General features: G+C 46.8%; 1 long non-coding RNA gene across 7 annotated transcripts in view; it reads left to right on the top strand.

Moving 5' to 3' along the window:
* The first annotated feature begins 1,311 nt into the window (after positions 1-1,311).
* Positions 1,312-16,698, top strand: part of LOC149362328 (uncharacterized) — a 28,599-nt gene continuing 13,212 nt past the window's right edge. The window contains exons 1-3 of one of the 7 annotated variants that reach the window (XR_016288991.1): positions 1,312-1,650; positions 4,784-4,817; positions 4,903-16,664. This is a non-coding gene — a long non-coding RNA (uncharacterized LOC149362328). Of the gene's footprint in view, positions 1,651-2,730; positions 3,915-4,783; positions 16,665-16,698 lie in introns of those variants that run through there. The other 6 variants (XR_016288990.1, XR_016288993.1, XR_016288992.1 and 3 more) reach the window with 6 other exon arrangements.

Below are 16,698 nucleotides of genomic sequence, written 5' to 3'. Positions count from 1 at the left end.
CAAGATAACGTGACTGCATAGAACACCGTCGCCGCCATGCAGAAAGAGGAGGAAAGGGTCCCCCCCCCCCCTGTTCTTGTGTGGCGGATAGGGTGCTCTTCAGTTGCCGACGTGCCGGTTATTTCACGTAGGCCCCGGCACGTCGACGAATACGTGACCACCTTCCCACGGCTAGACCTGGTTCTTAGCGCTGCGGAAGCGAGGGTATCATATTGTTTGTGTCGGCATCGGCGGCGTTGTCCCTGAAACCAACTCCGCAGCTGGGGTTGACTCACTATCGAAAAGGTGAAACAGCTTATTTGCTGCGCTCAAATTTCGCATTAGGAAGTAACGTAATCGTCGGTAATTTTTTATCCGGCGGTGAGGCTTTCAATCTTAGTGTTCGCCGAGGTCCGTCTGCATGTCTGGAGTTTTCTTGACCTTAAATAAAATTAACTAAAATAAAATACCTTACGGCCGCGAGTGGGTTTCCAATTCGGACGGCGCGATTAGATTAGTTTGCTGGCCACTGCATCAGACCACTACATCATCGCCTTTTTTTCTATGTACATAAACCATGTACAAACCATGAGGAAAACAGTGGCAGATCGACATGACGCGTAATACGACACACCTCAGCAGCACAGCACTCGCTCTTACATCGCCGCAGCCGAACATCCCGTGTCCTAAACTACCAGTCTCTCGCGGTGTGCTTTGGGTATCTTCTGCTCTGCATCAACTTCCAGCCGTGCGCAGTGGATCCGAATATCGAAACCGCAGTGCTAACACACCTAATTCGCATTTGCCGTAGCCACGCCAAATCGACCAAAATTTGTTCTTGTGCCACTCTTTGTGCCTTGCACTGCGCTCTTCACAAAGCTGGTGGCAGTCTTGCGTAACCAGGACGTCAAAGAATGCAACTGATTCTCTCCCAAAACTCTGATGTGATTTGTCAGAAATGTTTCACCGCTTCAGGACTGACCCTTCGCCAGGAGTGACACATTAGGCGCTGTGAAGTTTTTTTTTTTTTTTTTTTTACGTGAGCCGGCAAGGCTGCGTTCATGCATGAGACCTGTCAGGACCGGTTTGGCAGACACGCCAGCTTTGTCGTTCTTCAGCGTCGGAAGTAAAAAAAACAGCGCACTTTAGAAGAATTCTCGGCCTGCGGTCCACGGCTCGAGGAAAAGCAAAAGGAGAAAAAGAGAAAGGCGCACGCAAAGGTACAGCGGGAGACAGCACCCTCTCCCTACTGCCCTTTGCTCCCTCCTCCCCCTTACCCCCGCACCAGTCACCCACGTACTTCTTGAAAATAACGCCCATTACACCTGAACATCGAGAGAGCAAACTCCGCAGAACTGCGCATGCGCGCCCAGAGAGTAGGTGGAAAGGAGGACGCTTGGCGGATGTGACGCCGGAGGGTTTTTCGGTTTTCTGTTTTTGCGGCATGTAACTCTCAAACCCAGACGCCTAAAATTAAGCCGAGACCGAGGATGGCGCGCGTTTCAGAGAACGGGCGAACTCGTGTACGCTCCAGCGCCTCGTTGCGCTATCTGCGCTTTCGTTTCTCTCTCGTGAATCGGCCCGGTGCTGTTTTGGTAGATGCGAGCTCGGTGAATTTTGCTCTCAGTTCATGGTTTAGGCAGTCCTACCTTCAACCTTTTCCAGACTGAGGTGAGTGCTGTCAAAAAAAAAACTTACCGACGATTACGTTACTTCCTAATGCGAAATTTGAGCGCAGCAAATAAGCTGTTTCACCTTTTCGATAGATTGAGGCAAAGAAATCGAGCAACACATGTATGCGCTATCACATAATTTTTTTTTATTTTTCACACGTATTCCTTTAACAAAGACTCCACTAACAGTTCTTGACAGTCATGAAGGAAGCTTTGTGGTCGGAGAAATAGACTGATATATGTTCGACTTGGTACACCAATGCTTGATTCTCAAAGGCGAGATCTATACAAGTGCCTCGCGAGGTTGTCACAGCCGTGGGACGCGTTACGAGCGAGAGGAACGGGATGTTCTCCCGCATAAGTGTTAGGAAATTGCTGTTTGTCTTTATGTCAACATATAAGTCCCCCACTACTAACATCGGTGTGGATCGATGGACGGTTAATGCGAGTTGCAGGAAGTGCACGACGTCTTTCGTGAGTGCGGTAGGGGCGAAGAAGGCAGCTACTACCAGCGAGCCGTTGGGCAACTTTGCGGCGCACAGTTCGCCAACTTCATGTGACGTGCCAAACATTTCGACTGGTATTGCAGAGAGACCTGTGCGCGAGTAGATAGCGACTCCCGCCGCTCTGTTGTGGTCTCTGCGAGCACCACAGCAGTATAGGAAATCTATGATTTCGAGAGGCTCTTCGGGATCCATCCAGGTTTCAGCAAAGCAAAGTACAGAGGAATGGCGCAGAATGTGATCGTGGTGTACGTCCTTGGCATGTGCGGCAAGGGAGCGTACGTTAAGAATGTGGTTGTGAATGATGAATCAAGTGCTGCCAGCGAATTACGCGTCCATTGGCTGTCTGCGTGTGTTACTGATGTGTGGTTAACATGTTAAGCTTCGCCTGTAAGAGTGGAACGCGACAGCGTCTTGCAACGCTGCCAGGGAGTCCACAGAACGCCATCGCCAATTCGGCTGTACGCCTTGCTGGACGGTAAATTTATTTTTTGAGGAAAGGAAACGTATCTCTCTCTCTCGCATATCTGGGTGGACACCTGCACCTCGCCGTAAGGGAAAGGGAGAAGATGGGAGTGAACGAAGACGCCGTATTAGCTAGACGCGCCTTTGTTCATTCCAAACCATTCAGCTGGCATTACGGAGTGGCTAGCGTGCTCGTATCGCACTCCGGAGACCCTGGTTCGATTCCCCAACTCGACCAATTTTGTTCTCGGTTTTATTGATTTATGCGGTCTAACTAGAAAGGTTAATTAGGCTATTTCATATTTATATTATTGTATTTCTATCCATCGTGTTCTGTCATTAACCTGTCAATTGTTGGAACTGTCTAGGATGTTCGACACAAAGTATATGAAACGAGCAACGTCTTACTGAGTGGGGAAGTGCGTGGTGGTGGAGGGAACGCGGCTTCGTACTTATCTGTTTTTTTCAGCAGCGTCTCCTTCCGCGGACGCTATTGTCGCTGCGGCGCGCGTCTTTCTTTTCTTTTCTTCTGACCTCTTCATTCTCCTCTATATTAATTAGGCTAATTGATTAATTAAGCAATTAACTAAACTCAGTACAACTTAGTTGCAGCATCACTATACGATCCCTTTGATTGGTTGCATGGTTACTAGCCAAAGTACAATTGGCCCCATTTGAAATTCGCGCACTGTGACGTCACGAGCATTTCGACCAATTGAAAAGCGTGACATTGGGGGCGGAGCTGGTTACGAGGCCGACGCCGACGCCGACGCGAAACCCAGGAACGGACGCCAAAGAGCTGCGCTCTAATAATTCATTGTGCACGCGCGATGGATGTTGTTTCGTACTTGCCCGCCAACTAGATAAAAAGTGTTCGTCGTCGCTCTGTCACCGCCTTGTGGCTTGTTGAAAGAGCTGCTGCACGACTGCGCAAGTATGTGACGGTCTCGATTATTAATGCAGCGTCTTCTGACGTAAATTTCGCGACATCGTGCGGGTGAAGGCGCGCGAGGAGACCGCGGAGTGGCGTCGATGAGGTCGTTTTTTCGCGCTTGAAAGGACTGTTGCATGTTTGCTACTGTGCACCTATCGATAGTCGGTTGCCTCTAACGAAGGTTTGTCTTTATCAAGATTCATCTCCTTCGCTCATGGCCTCTGTACAATTTGGCCGCAGCTGTTATTTATGTGTGTGCCAGCGTAAACGCGCTGGACTGTGGGATTTTACTGCCTTCCTCGCAGCTTCAGCAGATGGGGTACGTGACTTGCGCTATGAAAGCGTCGGGATTCCCGACAGGTAGGTGGCGTTTACCTGTGCAGAGCAGTTGTATGTTTTCCTTCCTTTTTCACGCGGTGCTGCAATGCAGGAGATCAGCTTCTTTGTGATACTTCCGAAGAGCGAAAGAAGGGGTTGCTGGCCAGCGGAGAGCCTAAGTTTAAATATGAGCTGGCTCAGTGTGAAAAAAATAACTGGCGTACCTGGGAGTGCCACGAACCTTCTGTACAGCATGAGACTGCAGCAATGCATTCATTGTGCTTATCCGCTCAGGCCCGTCACTGCCAAGTAACTCATGTGTAAGGCGACGGTTGCCGCAAGGAATACGTGAATTCATTAGCCTTCAGCTAGCACTAGGTCGATGCCCATGGAAATATTTATAGTTTTACAACCGAAATAACTGCACTGGTATAATTCTTTGCGTTTGTTTAAACATTTGGGATGCCTGTCCCTACCATAGTTTCCCAACACTTGTTCTGTGTGCTCCAATGCATTCGAGGAAGCTATGGGAAAGATTTCCAGAAAAAAATTAATGCATTCATAAGTAACAGGCAGTGCGTGCCTTTAAGTCGCTGCCAAGGGCACTGAGAGGGTATTCAGACAAACCAAAATGACGCTGAGCCAGCATGTCTTTTGGAGGAGAGCTAGCGGCCGCTGTGTGGACTTCATGTGGCTGTCAAGGGACAAGGCAGCAGCTGCTATAACCACTTTCCAGCGCAGTTCCATGCAAGCAGCATGTGCAGCACTTACTGTATCAGTGAATCCACTACACTGTTTCGTTTGTTGTAATTAATTTTGGAAATGCACATCTAGTGCATTTACGAAACAATTAATTCGTGTGTGTATCAACCAGCAGCTACCAATGTCGTTACTTTGTTTTTCTGCGGCAGCAGGAGCCCTCACTTGCTGTACTCAATTCTGGGAGTGAGTTTGTTGAATTCATCTGTGCAAACGGGCCGTGTTTGTAGCATTACTCTGATCTGCAGCGAGCGCCTTTGCTTATTTGCAGATCCTTCCACCAGCTGGATTCTACCTTGACCTCATTACCACAGTGAGCAGAGATTGGTATGGCATAATGCATACTTTCGCTGTTTCCACAGGTTCAGAGCATGCTCCTGGTCAAGTTTTAAAAAGTTTGAATTTTTGAAAGCATGCCCGCAATGTATTTACTTTTATTGTGGAGTGTGTATTTTGGCACCTCTGCATGTTACGGTATGCTGTTGTTTGGAAAGTTATTCTGAGCACTTTCGGCTACATGATTTGCAGAGAGAGAAGTTGGGGAAACACCAATGTGCGTGTGCAGTTCCTTGCCAGGTTCACAATGAATGGAAGGTTTAGGCCTGCGCAAATCTGCACTGGATTCATAAGCATACAGTGTGCCATATAAACAAGCTAGACTCGGACTCCTTTCAAAGCGGGGGTTTTGAAAATGGGCTCCTTGGAGTACTTTTTTGGTTCCCGAGATCAGTCTCCTTTCTCTGCCCTCTTCCCTTTGCCCACTTTATTTTGGGACTGATTAATAGTATGGCTACTGATAGCAGGATATTTCACTGTTCATCCAGTTGTTACAAATAGCATTTGGGTATTTTTGTTCATGTTAGGTAGGAAGGTGTGAAGTCGGGACACAGGGTTCCACAGCAACTTGAGGACCCTTGTTCCACAGGCATGACCCTTGTTCAGTATGAGCACTTTTACAACTGATGGGTGCCTACAGAAGTGACAATCTTTTTTTTTCTTTTCCTGCGGCCCTGCTCGCGTTTATGACCTGTTATCGAGTCAAACACTGGCCCGAATAAGAAAGAAATGTTAATGCGGTATGTGGCTGGGCTAAGTAACATGAGATCCTCTATTTATAATGTTCTGATCAAACAAGGGAAAGCGATAGAAAAACAAAAAATCTTGTTTGAGCAAATTTCTGGGCTAATGTCTCACTAATGGCACATAGCACATTGAAAACATGTAAACAATTAAAAAGAAAATGTATGTCGGCAGAAAAAGCGCATTTGATCTTACCTGAAGTGTAACAGCATGAAGTGACATTCGTCGCGACGTACTGTACAATGACAACGGCGATTGCCTGCCGTTGCCACTGGTACACCCGTGTGAAGCGAAACTTGGCAGCAGAGCGGCGCGTTCAGCAGTGTTGCTTGGTTGTGGCTGCTTCAGTGACCTTGTGTTATCAGACACCTGCACTAGTACACTGCACAGTGGTGCCTAATTACATTTCTGAGGTGCTATGAAATGTAATAAGTGAGAGGTGCAGCCTATACTCCCTTCAATTTTCCACAGCTCCTACCAAACTTTCAGTGAATTGTGTATGCATGTTGGCAGCTTGTTCGCTTAAACCATGCTGAAAACACAAACTCTTCTTGCAAAATACGTATCATTGCTGGGCTTGCCGAAGTGAATTGTGGATGCACCTACAGAGAACAGTGAACTATTTTCTTTATTAAATGCTGGAATCCACGCCTTTTGATCCAAAGGGGTTCGGGAATGGCGAATGATCCGACAAACAACGCAGGTTCAACAAAAAAGGTGCCTTTATTATGGCAATGTAAAACAAAGCACAACATAAACGCCCGCGCCTGCGCGAGTTCGAAAAATGAAGCGCCTAGGCTAGGCAATGGTAACCCGTTCGAATAGGCATAAAGAAATTGGGCATAAGCGCCCGAGCACACACTTATGTATGACGCAATTGGGCAAGCACTCCTGCCGTCAGTAGTCCTCTCCCCGCGAAAGAGCCCTTCCTTTTAAAACCAGGGCTATGGCCGCCTCTGTGCCTGTTCCACATCTCTGCCTTTCTCGTGCTGCTTGATGCAACGCGGCTATTTTTAGTGCACTCTGTACGTAAGAAGGCGAATGCGTCATCGTGCATCCGACAGGGGCACGCTCCCGACTGCTGGAGCCCATGACTGGCGCACATGCGTGCGCTAGCGCAAGCAGATGTGATAAAAACTAGTCACATTTGTACCCGAAACACCTTTTTCTGTTGGCTACTTTGACGAGCCATTTTTTTCGGGTAATGGGCGATAGATAGATACAGAGAGGGCGGAAAGGCAGGGATGTTAACCCACATCCTACAAGTTCTACAAGCGCTTTCGGGCCTTTTGCAGGGAGAGTTTGTTGATCAGATGTTCAACTTTGACCCGCCTCAGAATCTCCGTCTCCACGCTTAGCAGCGACAAATCGCTCAGGCGGCTGTCAGTCATCGTTGATCAAAGCCTGTTCTTGATGAGTTCTAGCTTGCTGAATGATCGTTCGCCTGTGCAGTTCGTAACCATCAAGCACAAAAAAAGTCTAATAGCGACGTGAACATCCGGAAAGGAACCTTCAAGCTTTTCTCGAATTAGAAGTTTCAGCGTGTCTGTCGCAGAAGAACAGCCTTCGTTGCTCGCAAATGAAATAAACTGCTCACGCTCATCGGGAAATGTGCCGGCCAGATCAGAAGGATACTTTGTGACGAGGCCCATTGCCTTAGGCTGCCGCTGTGCTGGGGAAAAGCTCTTTCAATCCGCAATAACAGCTAATTGCGAGCAGACTTCGGTGTAAGCACTCAAGCGAGCTGTGAGCGCATGCAGGAGGTTGTCGATCATGACGAAGAAAGTCTCACAACGAAATTTAGCTGAAGGATCTTGCGTCTCTGGTGTGCTTGTACATTCAGCGCTGTCGTGTCGTGTCGACTGTTTTGGTTTTCTCTGGGTGCTTGCCTTGTATGAAGCATTGTTTGATGCTTCCTTCACACAATGATTTCATTAGGCTGACAGCAGCATTCAATGAGAGCGTTGGGCTTTGAAGTGCCTTGCTGGTGGCGTCAAAATGTTGCAAAACTCTGTCCCAAAACTCGGCCATCAGTGCAGTTTCCAACGTTGTCGTTGCCTTCAGCAAGCACTTTGCCTCGTGCTTCGTTCCTCCTCTCTCATCTTGACCTTCGGATAGTTGCATCAAGGGGGCTATGATTTCTTTAGAGCCGACCACGAGAGCCCTCGTTGCATCTGCTAGAGCTGACCACCGCGTGTCTGAGACTTGCTTTGGGATTACCGCTGTCGCATTTTGTTTCAGGTGGGTCTTGAGCACAGCCCAGCGATGAGTAGATGCAGCAAAGAAAACGTATACACGCTGTACAAACCCAAAAAAACTAATGGCTTGCACACAAGGATCTACAGCATGTGCCCCGACCAGGTTTAGTGAGTGGGCAGCGCAAGGGATAAAATTAGCTTGAGGGTTGATTTTTTTCAATTGCGCCTGCATGCCGGAGTACTTGCCAGCCATGTTGCTTGCATTGTCACCAGTTGAAGAGGTGAGATAGGTAGTCCTCACCTTCATTAAAATAGACCTGGCCGGTATCACCACAGACCCAGCAGAGCCTGTTGAAGTCACTGAGCCATCTGTGTAGACATGTATGCGGTGTTTATGGTTAAAATGCACATGATACAGTGTCATTTGTTTGAGAGCAGGCAATGATACACCAGATTTCTTAGTAATTTCCGGAATAGAGAGGTGTACCCAAGGTTCATGGAGACTCCATGTGGGTGAGCATGGTCTTGAAGCATGAGTGAACTGTGAAGGAAGATAGGCACGATGAGCTTGAATTACTTTTGCCAATGCAGTATGTGGTCTGAGCACTGGAAGAGCTTCAAGATGACTCGAAACTCGTGTGACGTGCCGAATGTGTGTTCTCATGGTTTCAACAGCAATGTATGAAGTAACGGGATGCCCCCCAGCGACAAAAATTGTGCCTGCTGTTGAGGCACATTTAGGTAGTCCAAGGCAGATTTGTAGAGCTAGCGCTTGAACACTATGAAGTGTCTGAATGTTTGTCTTTCTAATATTGCTTAAAATGGGAAAGGTATGCCGCATATATCCCAGGGACAGCGAACGGTATAGTAGAAGCGTCGAGTGCACAGATGTGCCCCAGGGCTTTCCCCCGAGGAAGGAGAGAATATGAACAATCGCTGTCAGTCTCTTTCGCATGAGGTAGAGATGGGGACTCCACGAGAGGTTCCTATCGATAATAGTGCCAACAAAGCGGTGACTTCTCTCATAGGGAATGGCATTGCCATTAATAAACATGGGGTAACTTGTCATTTTTTTTTTCGTGTGAATGCCACGAGGGAACATTTCTCTGTCAAAATATTTAGGCCCTGCTGACGAAGGTATAACGTCAGTACCGTTGCCGCCTTTTGCAGTCTCACATGAGCTTAGGGACGGGTCACGCTTGATGCCCAAATACAGATATCATCGGCATATATAGAGATCTGAACAGATTGTGGCAATGAGTCAACCAGGCTGATGAGAGCAAGGTTGAAAAGTATTGGGCTCAGCACTCCACCCTGTGGGACTCGGCGTGAATTTAGATGCAAAGAGATTGGTCCGTCTTGAGTCTGAACAAAACACGACCTCTCGACCAAATAGCTGCGTATCCAGCTGAACATGAGGCCTCAAATCTCAGCAGTTTCTAATGCATCCAAAATGGCCTGTGTTACGTTGTAGGCGCCCTTTATGTCCAAGAACAGCGCCACGTTCAATCTTTTCAAATTTTTTTGGTGCTGGACGGATGTTACAAGGTCAGCCACATTGTCGATGTAAGAGCGGCCACGTCGAAACCCAGACATAAATCCAGGGTAGATTTGATATCGCTCCAGGTACCATTCCGCATGTGTTAACAACATTCATCTATGATTCTCCCGACACTGCTGGAGAGTGCAGTTGGGCGGTATGCTGAAATGTCGAGTGGTGATTTTCCCGGTTTAAGGAGTGGAACAAGATGACTGGGCAATGGGCGAAGTTTCCTACAAACCTAGAACCTGAGGGACAGTGGTTCAGCGGCCCTCAGCTCATTGCTGCAAATCATCACCTCATGCAGTTAGCGCTTTACGATACAGTTGATGAACTTGAGAATAGGACTCCAAGAAAGAACTTGGTCGCGCATAGTTACACGTTGGCTTCTCAGTTAAAAGCAGAAAAAGTTTATAACAGTAAGCCAAATAGATTTTTCTAATTATACTTTAATTGACAAAGGTCACATCAGAATATTGACATGGATGCCACAGGTAGGCATCCATTGGGTATCCTTTACACGGAATCTCGAGAGAGAGGGAAATGCAAAAGCCACGGGTGTGTTGAGACGATGGGAATGTTGGACTGAACAGCACCATTGCACATCTTGACACAGTGCATCACGACCTCAAACACACAGGTAGCCAGTGCCAGAGATGTACTTAATGTGTTACAGGTAATTGATTACCTGTAATTTTGTAATTAGAAGTAATTACAGTGGCCGCAACTGGCGAAGGACAGGGTTAATTGGAGAGACATGGGAGAGGCCTTTGCCCCGCAGTGGGCGTAGTCGGGCTGATGATGATGAACCTTTAGTATGCAAGACACGCAATTTGGCAATGGTTTTGTTAGAAATGGCATAGCATTTTATGGGTAAAGTTTTGTTCAGCAGTTACAGTTGTTTGTAGTACTCCCAATGTTGGAAACAATGAATGGTGAGTGCAGTAGCAATTGCACACTCACAAAACTAAGGAATCAGAAACCGAGCTTGGCAATCAGTGTTAACCTGCCTCTCTCTAATGAAAGCCAGCACACTCACGTATGTCTTGCTGATGAGTTTTAGCACACTGACACTGACTGACATATGCAAAACACAATGGCACTTTAACTGTGGCCATTTAACCACATACAGGGTGATTTTTTTTAACCTTTACAGATTTTTTTTTCTTCAAAAAACTGAGATTTTTGGTGCAGTCTGTTGAGCTACATTAGTACAGTAAGGCGGATATTGGTACCTCATATGGATCAAGAATTAGACGATTAGTTAACCTAGATGAACTATTTAAGTTTTCATTTTAGGGGGCAAAGTTCTGCGAAATTGCTGGCCTTCAACATCGAAAGTGAGTCCTGTTTTTAAATTTTCTTAATACGCGATATCATTCGAAATATTGTCAAAAACATGCATTTGAAAGCTTGTTGAGCTGATTTTCGCACACTAATTATAGAATGCAGTCACTGCACCTGGCATTGCCGAAATCAACTTCTTCTACATCATCAAATGCTCCAATTGCACCTGCTGTTTCTGACACGTAAGACGTGTGGGGGAAGGCTTGTTATAAATATTCAATGCAGGAATGCAAACTCTGCTAGCTTTCAAATGCATACTTTTGGTGGTCGATATTTTGAACCACACTGGTAATTAATAAATTTTAAAAAATGTAGCTTACCTTCGATGCTGACTGCCATCAATTTTTCAATATAACCTTGCTTTTGCTATAAAAAATTAGTTGATTTTAGTTAATTCATCATTAGTCTGTGGAGATGAATCACAGACCCAAGTCATTGTTGGGTCTCCACAAATTTATTTGGCAGGACCCGCTCAGCCAGGCAGAAACGAGACAGCGTGCCGCCGGCATCCAGTTGAGCAGCCCTGAAATCCAGTCTGCACGTGCTTGGCGGGCGTGCTTGGCAGGCGTGCTGGGGCTGTCGCCATCTTCTGCGGCCGGACCAAGATGGCACGCTATAGGGCCCCCCCTCTAGCGATGAAGCCATGAGCAAAGTGTGAATGGCGAAAAGCGAATACTCTTGGCGCAAATCGTACGCGACGAGGACTGGCACGGTCGGGTGTGGATGCAGCTGCATAGTTGGCGATGACGTCGGTGTCAAGGTGAGCAGGTTCAAGGCGGTCGACTGAGATTGTGTCCTCTCGGCCGTTGATGAGCTGAAGAAAGTGCTTAGAAGCACACCGGAGCACCTGAACGGACCATCGTATGGTGGCCACAAGGGTGGGCGTACAGCGTCGTGGCGAGCAAAGATGTGAGTGCACTGCTGAAGGTCTGGGAGGGACATGGACACAACGGAATACTGGCACTGATGTGGTGGAACGACAGTGCTCATAGCGCTGCGTATATGGTATGCGTAATCTCAGATGTCAGCAGGCATGGGTGGCGAGGTCTAGAAGAATTCTCTAGGAACACGGAGAGTAGTGCCAAACGTTAGCTCTGCTGCACAGGTAGAAGAGTCACTGCGAAGTGCGGTGCGGGAACCAAGCAGGAGTAGGGGTAGGCACTTGATCCATGGCAAAGGAAAAGCGGATGCCATAACTGAAGCCTTCAACTTCCGGTGAAAATGCTCAATGACACCATTCGAAATTAGGTGGTAAGAGGTCATCTTGATGTGATTGACGCCGGGAAGCCGAGTTAGGTTGGCAAGTAATGTGGAGTTGCACTGACAGCCACGATCAGTTGTAATGGTGGAAGGGACACCGTAGCTGCTTACCCAGAGTGTGATGAGTGCTGTTCTGATCGACTCCGCGGTTATGTCCAGAAGGGGCATCGCTTCAGGCCATCTCGTGAACCTGTCAGTGCAGGTTAACAGGTAGCGGCGGTTCCCGCAGGGAGGAAGGGGACCGACAATATCAACGTGCAGGTGGCTGAAGCGGGGAGGCGGGAAGGTGCCAAGCGAAGTCGCAGTGTGTCAGTGCACTTTGCTTTGCTGACAGCTGAGCCATGTGCGCGAGCACCAGTGAACGTCGATGTTGATGCAAGGCCCGACATAACGAGCCGTGACAAGGCGCTGTGTTGCGCGGATGCCAGGATGGGCCAAAGAATGGGGGCATCAAAGACAGTTTGTCGGTATGGTGGAGGCACGTAGGGTCGAGGGCAACCTATCGATGTATCAAGTCTGGGTCACCAAATTTGTGGAGATGAATCGCAGACACAAGTCGTTGTCGGGTCTCCACAAATATATCTGGCAGGACCCACTCATCCAGGCGGGAGCGGGACAGCGCCTCCGGCATCCAGTTGAGCAGCCACGAAATCTAGTCTGCCCGTGCTTGGCAGGTGTGCTGGGACTGTCGTCGTCTTCTGTGGCCGAACCGCGATGGCATGCTATAAATTCATATGAGGCACATAATGTCTGCCTTGCTGTACAATCCAACTCAACAGGCCACATTGATGTATCTCTCATGCTTTTCAAAATAAAATTGTGCAAAAGTTAAAAAAAATCAACTGTATATCACATTTTACTGAGATGTCGTCACATGGTTTTGCACCATTTTTGGTCTTTGAGGAAAGGAAATGTCTCGTATCTTGGTGGGCACCCGAACAGCACTGCAAGGGAAAGGATCAAGGTGAGAGTGGAAGAAGAAAGAGAGGAAGAGGTGCCGTAGTGGAGGGCTCCGGAATAAATTTGATCACCTAGGAATCTTTAACGTGCACATGGGCGTCTGCGTTTCACCTCCATCAAAGTGCGACTGCCACGGCCGGGTTTGAACCCGGGAACCCCGGCTCAGTAGCCGAGCGCCAAACCACTGAGCCAGATACATCAATAATGGCTCAGTTTTGCTCTGCGGAATGTTGCTTCAGCTTGATTTATGAAATTTTCAGCGGTAAATAAAAATTATTCTGATTCCACGGGTATTATAATGCTTGGATCTGCCAATATGAGGCAAGGTCATTTTGTTTCCTACTTAACCTAGTAGGGTGTTTTGTTCAGTTAGTCCTTTTAAGTCCGTAGGCAGTCATTGTCCATGCATGCAGCTTATCTCATTAAGTCTTGATGACAGACAACTGATTGTGGGTCCCAATAATGACAGGTTAGGCAAGCCATTGTGCAGACCCGAACCAGCGCCTGTGTCCCTACCTCAGAAGCACTGGTTGCACAAGCTTTACATGGGTGCCACTTTCGGTGCTGTGTGCGTGCCACTGTCCAGTTTCAAACAAGGAACTGCTGACAACTGTTCAAGGTTTAGGGACACCAAAATTTTCATAGTGTATTTTTGCATTTCAGTGATGTGCAAGACATTAGCAAACATAAATCACCATGTGAAATTCACCTGCGCTCAGTAGTGAACTTATATACAGGTGTCAGGCTTTTCGGTTTTTATTTTCTAAAATTTGGCTCTTTTTTTTGGTGCTTATTTTGGAATGAATTTTTTTCGGCAACATAATACTCTTGTGTGGTAAAAAGTTGCCTACAATTTCTTTTAACCTTTTTTCAGCCAGAGGATTTTATTTACTAGTAATCAGCACAAAAATGGTGCAAAAAATTTACAGCTGTACTTATAGGAAGAAATGCCATCACCTATAAAAAAGATATGGAAGGAACTGTAAGTCAAAAATACAAGTGCAATTTGACTTGCAAAAGCTAGGTTGTCATGCTGATGTTGGGTTTCTGCACTGAATGGAGAGAGGTTGGGTCTCACGTGGTCTGCATGTTGACAGCGACGGAACTGCTGCTTAACCATCGAGGTAGCCGGAATATCATACTTTTTCGTGGCACTTGTGTATGGCTTCGCATGAGTGTCCCTACATACAGTGGAGGAGCCCACTCAACTAAGCAACTGCACTAAGTGGGTGATGGCAGTTAACAACATGCAGCAGTTTATTTACAACCTGTCTACAAATCAACCAAGGCGGTTGCTATCATGCAAATTTAACAATCAGGAATGTTGGGCCAGAGCTTCCTTCTCACACAACTCCATCAGCCTGACCAACCTAACAAGTGCAGAGCGCAGTGGCTCCTCTCTTTTGGACTGGCGTCAGCACCCTGTCTTGGCCCTGCCTGCTCTCTCCGTCACTCCACCAAAAGCAGGGTCGAGTCTCCCCTTTTGGCACCAGAAAGCCACCTTACCTGTAGCATGCTGATGCCCACGAGCACTACGTGCATTCCACGAAGCCATTTAAGTACAGTTACAGCACAGACCACACACTCAAAACGATAGCAGCTACTGAATGGGAGCCACCATGCAGCTAGGTCTGAGCGCACGACTCTGCCCGCGCTCACTTCTTCACTGTTAGTCTCTGGAACATGTGGTCCTCATCACGCGGTGTGGTGCTGAAGTGCCACATTTCATGTCCCTTTCCAAACCTGAGGAATCTGTGTGTTGACTGCGCCTTGTAGGAAGGAAGACCTTCCAAGGCCTTGACTTTTCGTAGACCGCCGTTCCTGCAGTTTACAGCGTTTGTTTTCAAACAAGCCCACTCATATGGCACAAGGTAGGAGAAGGGAGAGAGGGCCTCGCAATAAGCCCCAAGGAAATAGCTGAAGAAAACATTGAGCTAGTGGATCCGGGTGTTGGCTGTTTTATGACCCTCTGCACTATAGCCCATCAATTTGACTGCTTGAAGCCTCCCAGTTTGCAGAGGTGTGCAGAATAGCAGAGTAATACCTTAGAATGCATGACTGCGCTACTTAATCTTAATTTTCTTCTTTGCCCTAGTGCGTGTAACGTGTCTATTAAAGAATACTATCCTTTTTCACTTATAACCAAATTTTGAAAACTGAATTCGGTGTACTTTATTTTTGCCTAACCTTATTATTGGATTAATTATTCGATGCAGTTTTGGTTTCAGCAGTTGAAAGATGGTTGTGGCATCACAAGTAAGCATCCGATCATGCGAGGCATACACAGTCTGAACTATAATAGCTCTTTGTTCACGTGCTGCCATTGTGGCTTCTGGAGCAGTTTAGTGCTAGTGTTTCAGTGCATTAAAGCTACAGAGCAGTGGTTATACTGTCGCTTCTGTGTGCCTTACGTGACCTTGTACTTGCTAGTGATATGGCAACTGAAACTAAAATGGAAAAAAAAAATTAAATTACAAATTATTTATTGAGTACTGAACTTCACGCGATGATCAATGTTTACTAATGTTTCGTACTTTATTCCAGGGCAAAAGCACACGCCGAAAAATTTGGTGCCTCTACTCCTTTAACTCATGTCACCGCACTAGTCGGTGACCAATCTGGCGTACACTGTGTAGCATTCTCCTTGTCCCTCATCTTTCATGAGTAGCAGAAAAAATGCATTTCAAGAGTGTTGACAAATATCTCGAGAATGGTTAAGATCGTGTAAGGCAGCCAAGTTAACCTCGTCTGTACCTACCATTGCAGCCTAGGCCTCACAACCAGTAACTAACGTGCACTAACCAATTTTAGTTCATTAGGACGTCTGGTTCCTGACCTTTTTGGTGTTTATTAAGCAAAAGAGATTACAGTGAAGATGAGAGCTTCACAGCAGCTTTTTTTTCTGTCCAGAAAAATACGGCATATGGTTGTTTAAATTAAACTTGGCAATACATACATGTGTTCCTGGCAAATGTGCCATCACGCAGGAAGAGGCAGAGAGACCAACATCGATGACTAGCATGCAGACTGGCGATTCTTTGGTGGGATGATTGTCCACAAAGATTTGAAAACAGCTGTATTCTGAAGCAGTTTTGAGGACAGAAATGGCAGACGGCCATACTTTATTTAAGCACAATTTAGAACATTTCTGGTGACAGGCACACATCTTCATGAGAAGGCCTAAAAGGTACGTAATTGACCACAATGATTGCAAAAGCTTCGGTAACCATCTGGTATTTTTCAACAGCCATACGCCAGACAACTCGCACAACATGATGAAAAAAACTGGATATGGCTGTCCACTAACAGCACTGTTAAAAATACACTTGACAGAATTCATAGCAATACCACGGCCATGCTAAAATAGAATACATTAGCTGAAAGTGGACACCGCATAACCACTGCCCATGAGCCAAGTTCTACAAAATGTGGATACAGGACATCGTGTATTTGTAAAAATAGATTGCACCTCGCCTGAAACCGGAGATCAAGTATGACGCTGAAGAATGCGTATCAAAAACAACCTGTGCGTACCACCGTTATTTATTAATTACCCTCAGGGCCTGAAGGCATTACAGAGGGGAGTGGGATAACGTACAGTAAATACCATAAAGTACAGCAAGAAAAGAAAAAGAAAACGGCAAGAACAAATGCAATTATTGTGGGAAATAAGCCAGTGAGA

Source organism: Amblyomma mixtum, chromosome 2 (assembly GCF_055824585.1).
Source record: "Amblyomma mixtum isolate Tamu chromosome 2, ASM5582458v1, whole genome shotgun sequence".
In the NCBI taxonomy this organism is placed as follows: Eukaryota; Metazoa; Arthropoda; class Arachnida; order Ixodida; family Ixodidae; genus Amblyomma; species Amblyomma mixtum.
This window is presented reverse-complemented; position numbering and strand designations above follow the sequence as displayed.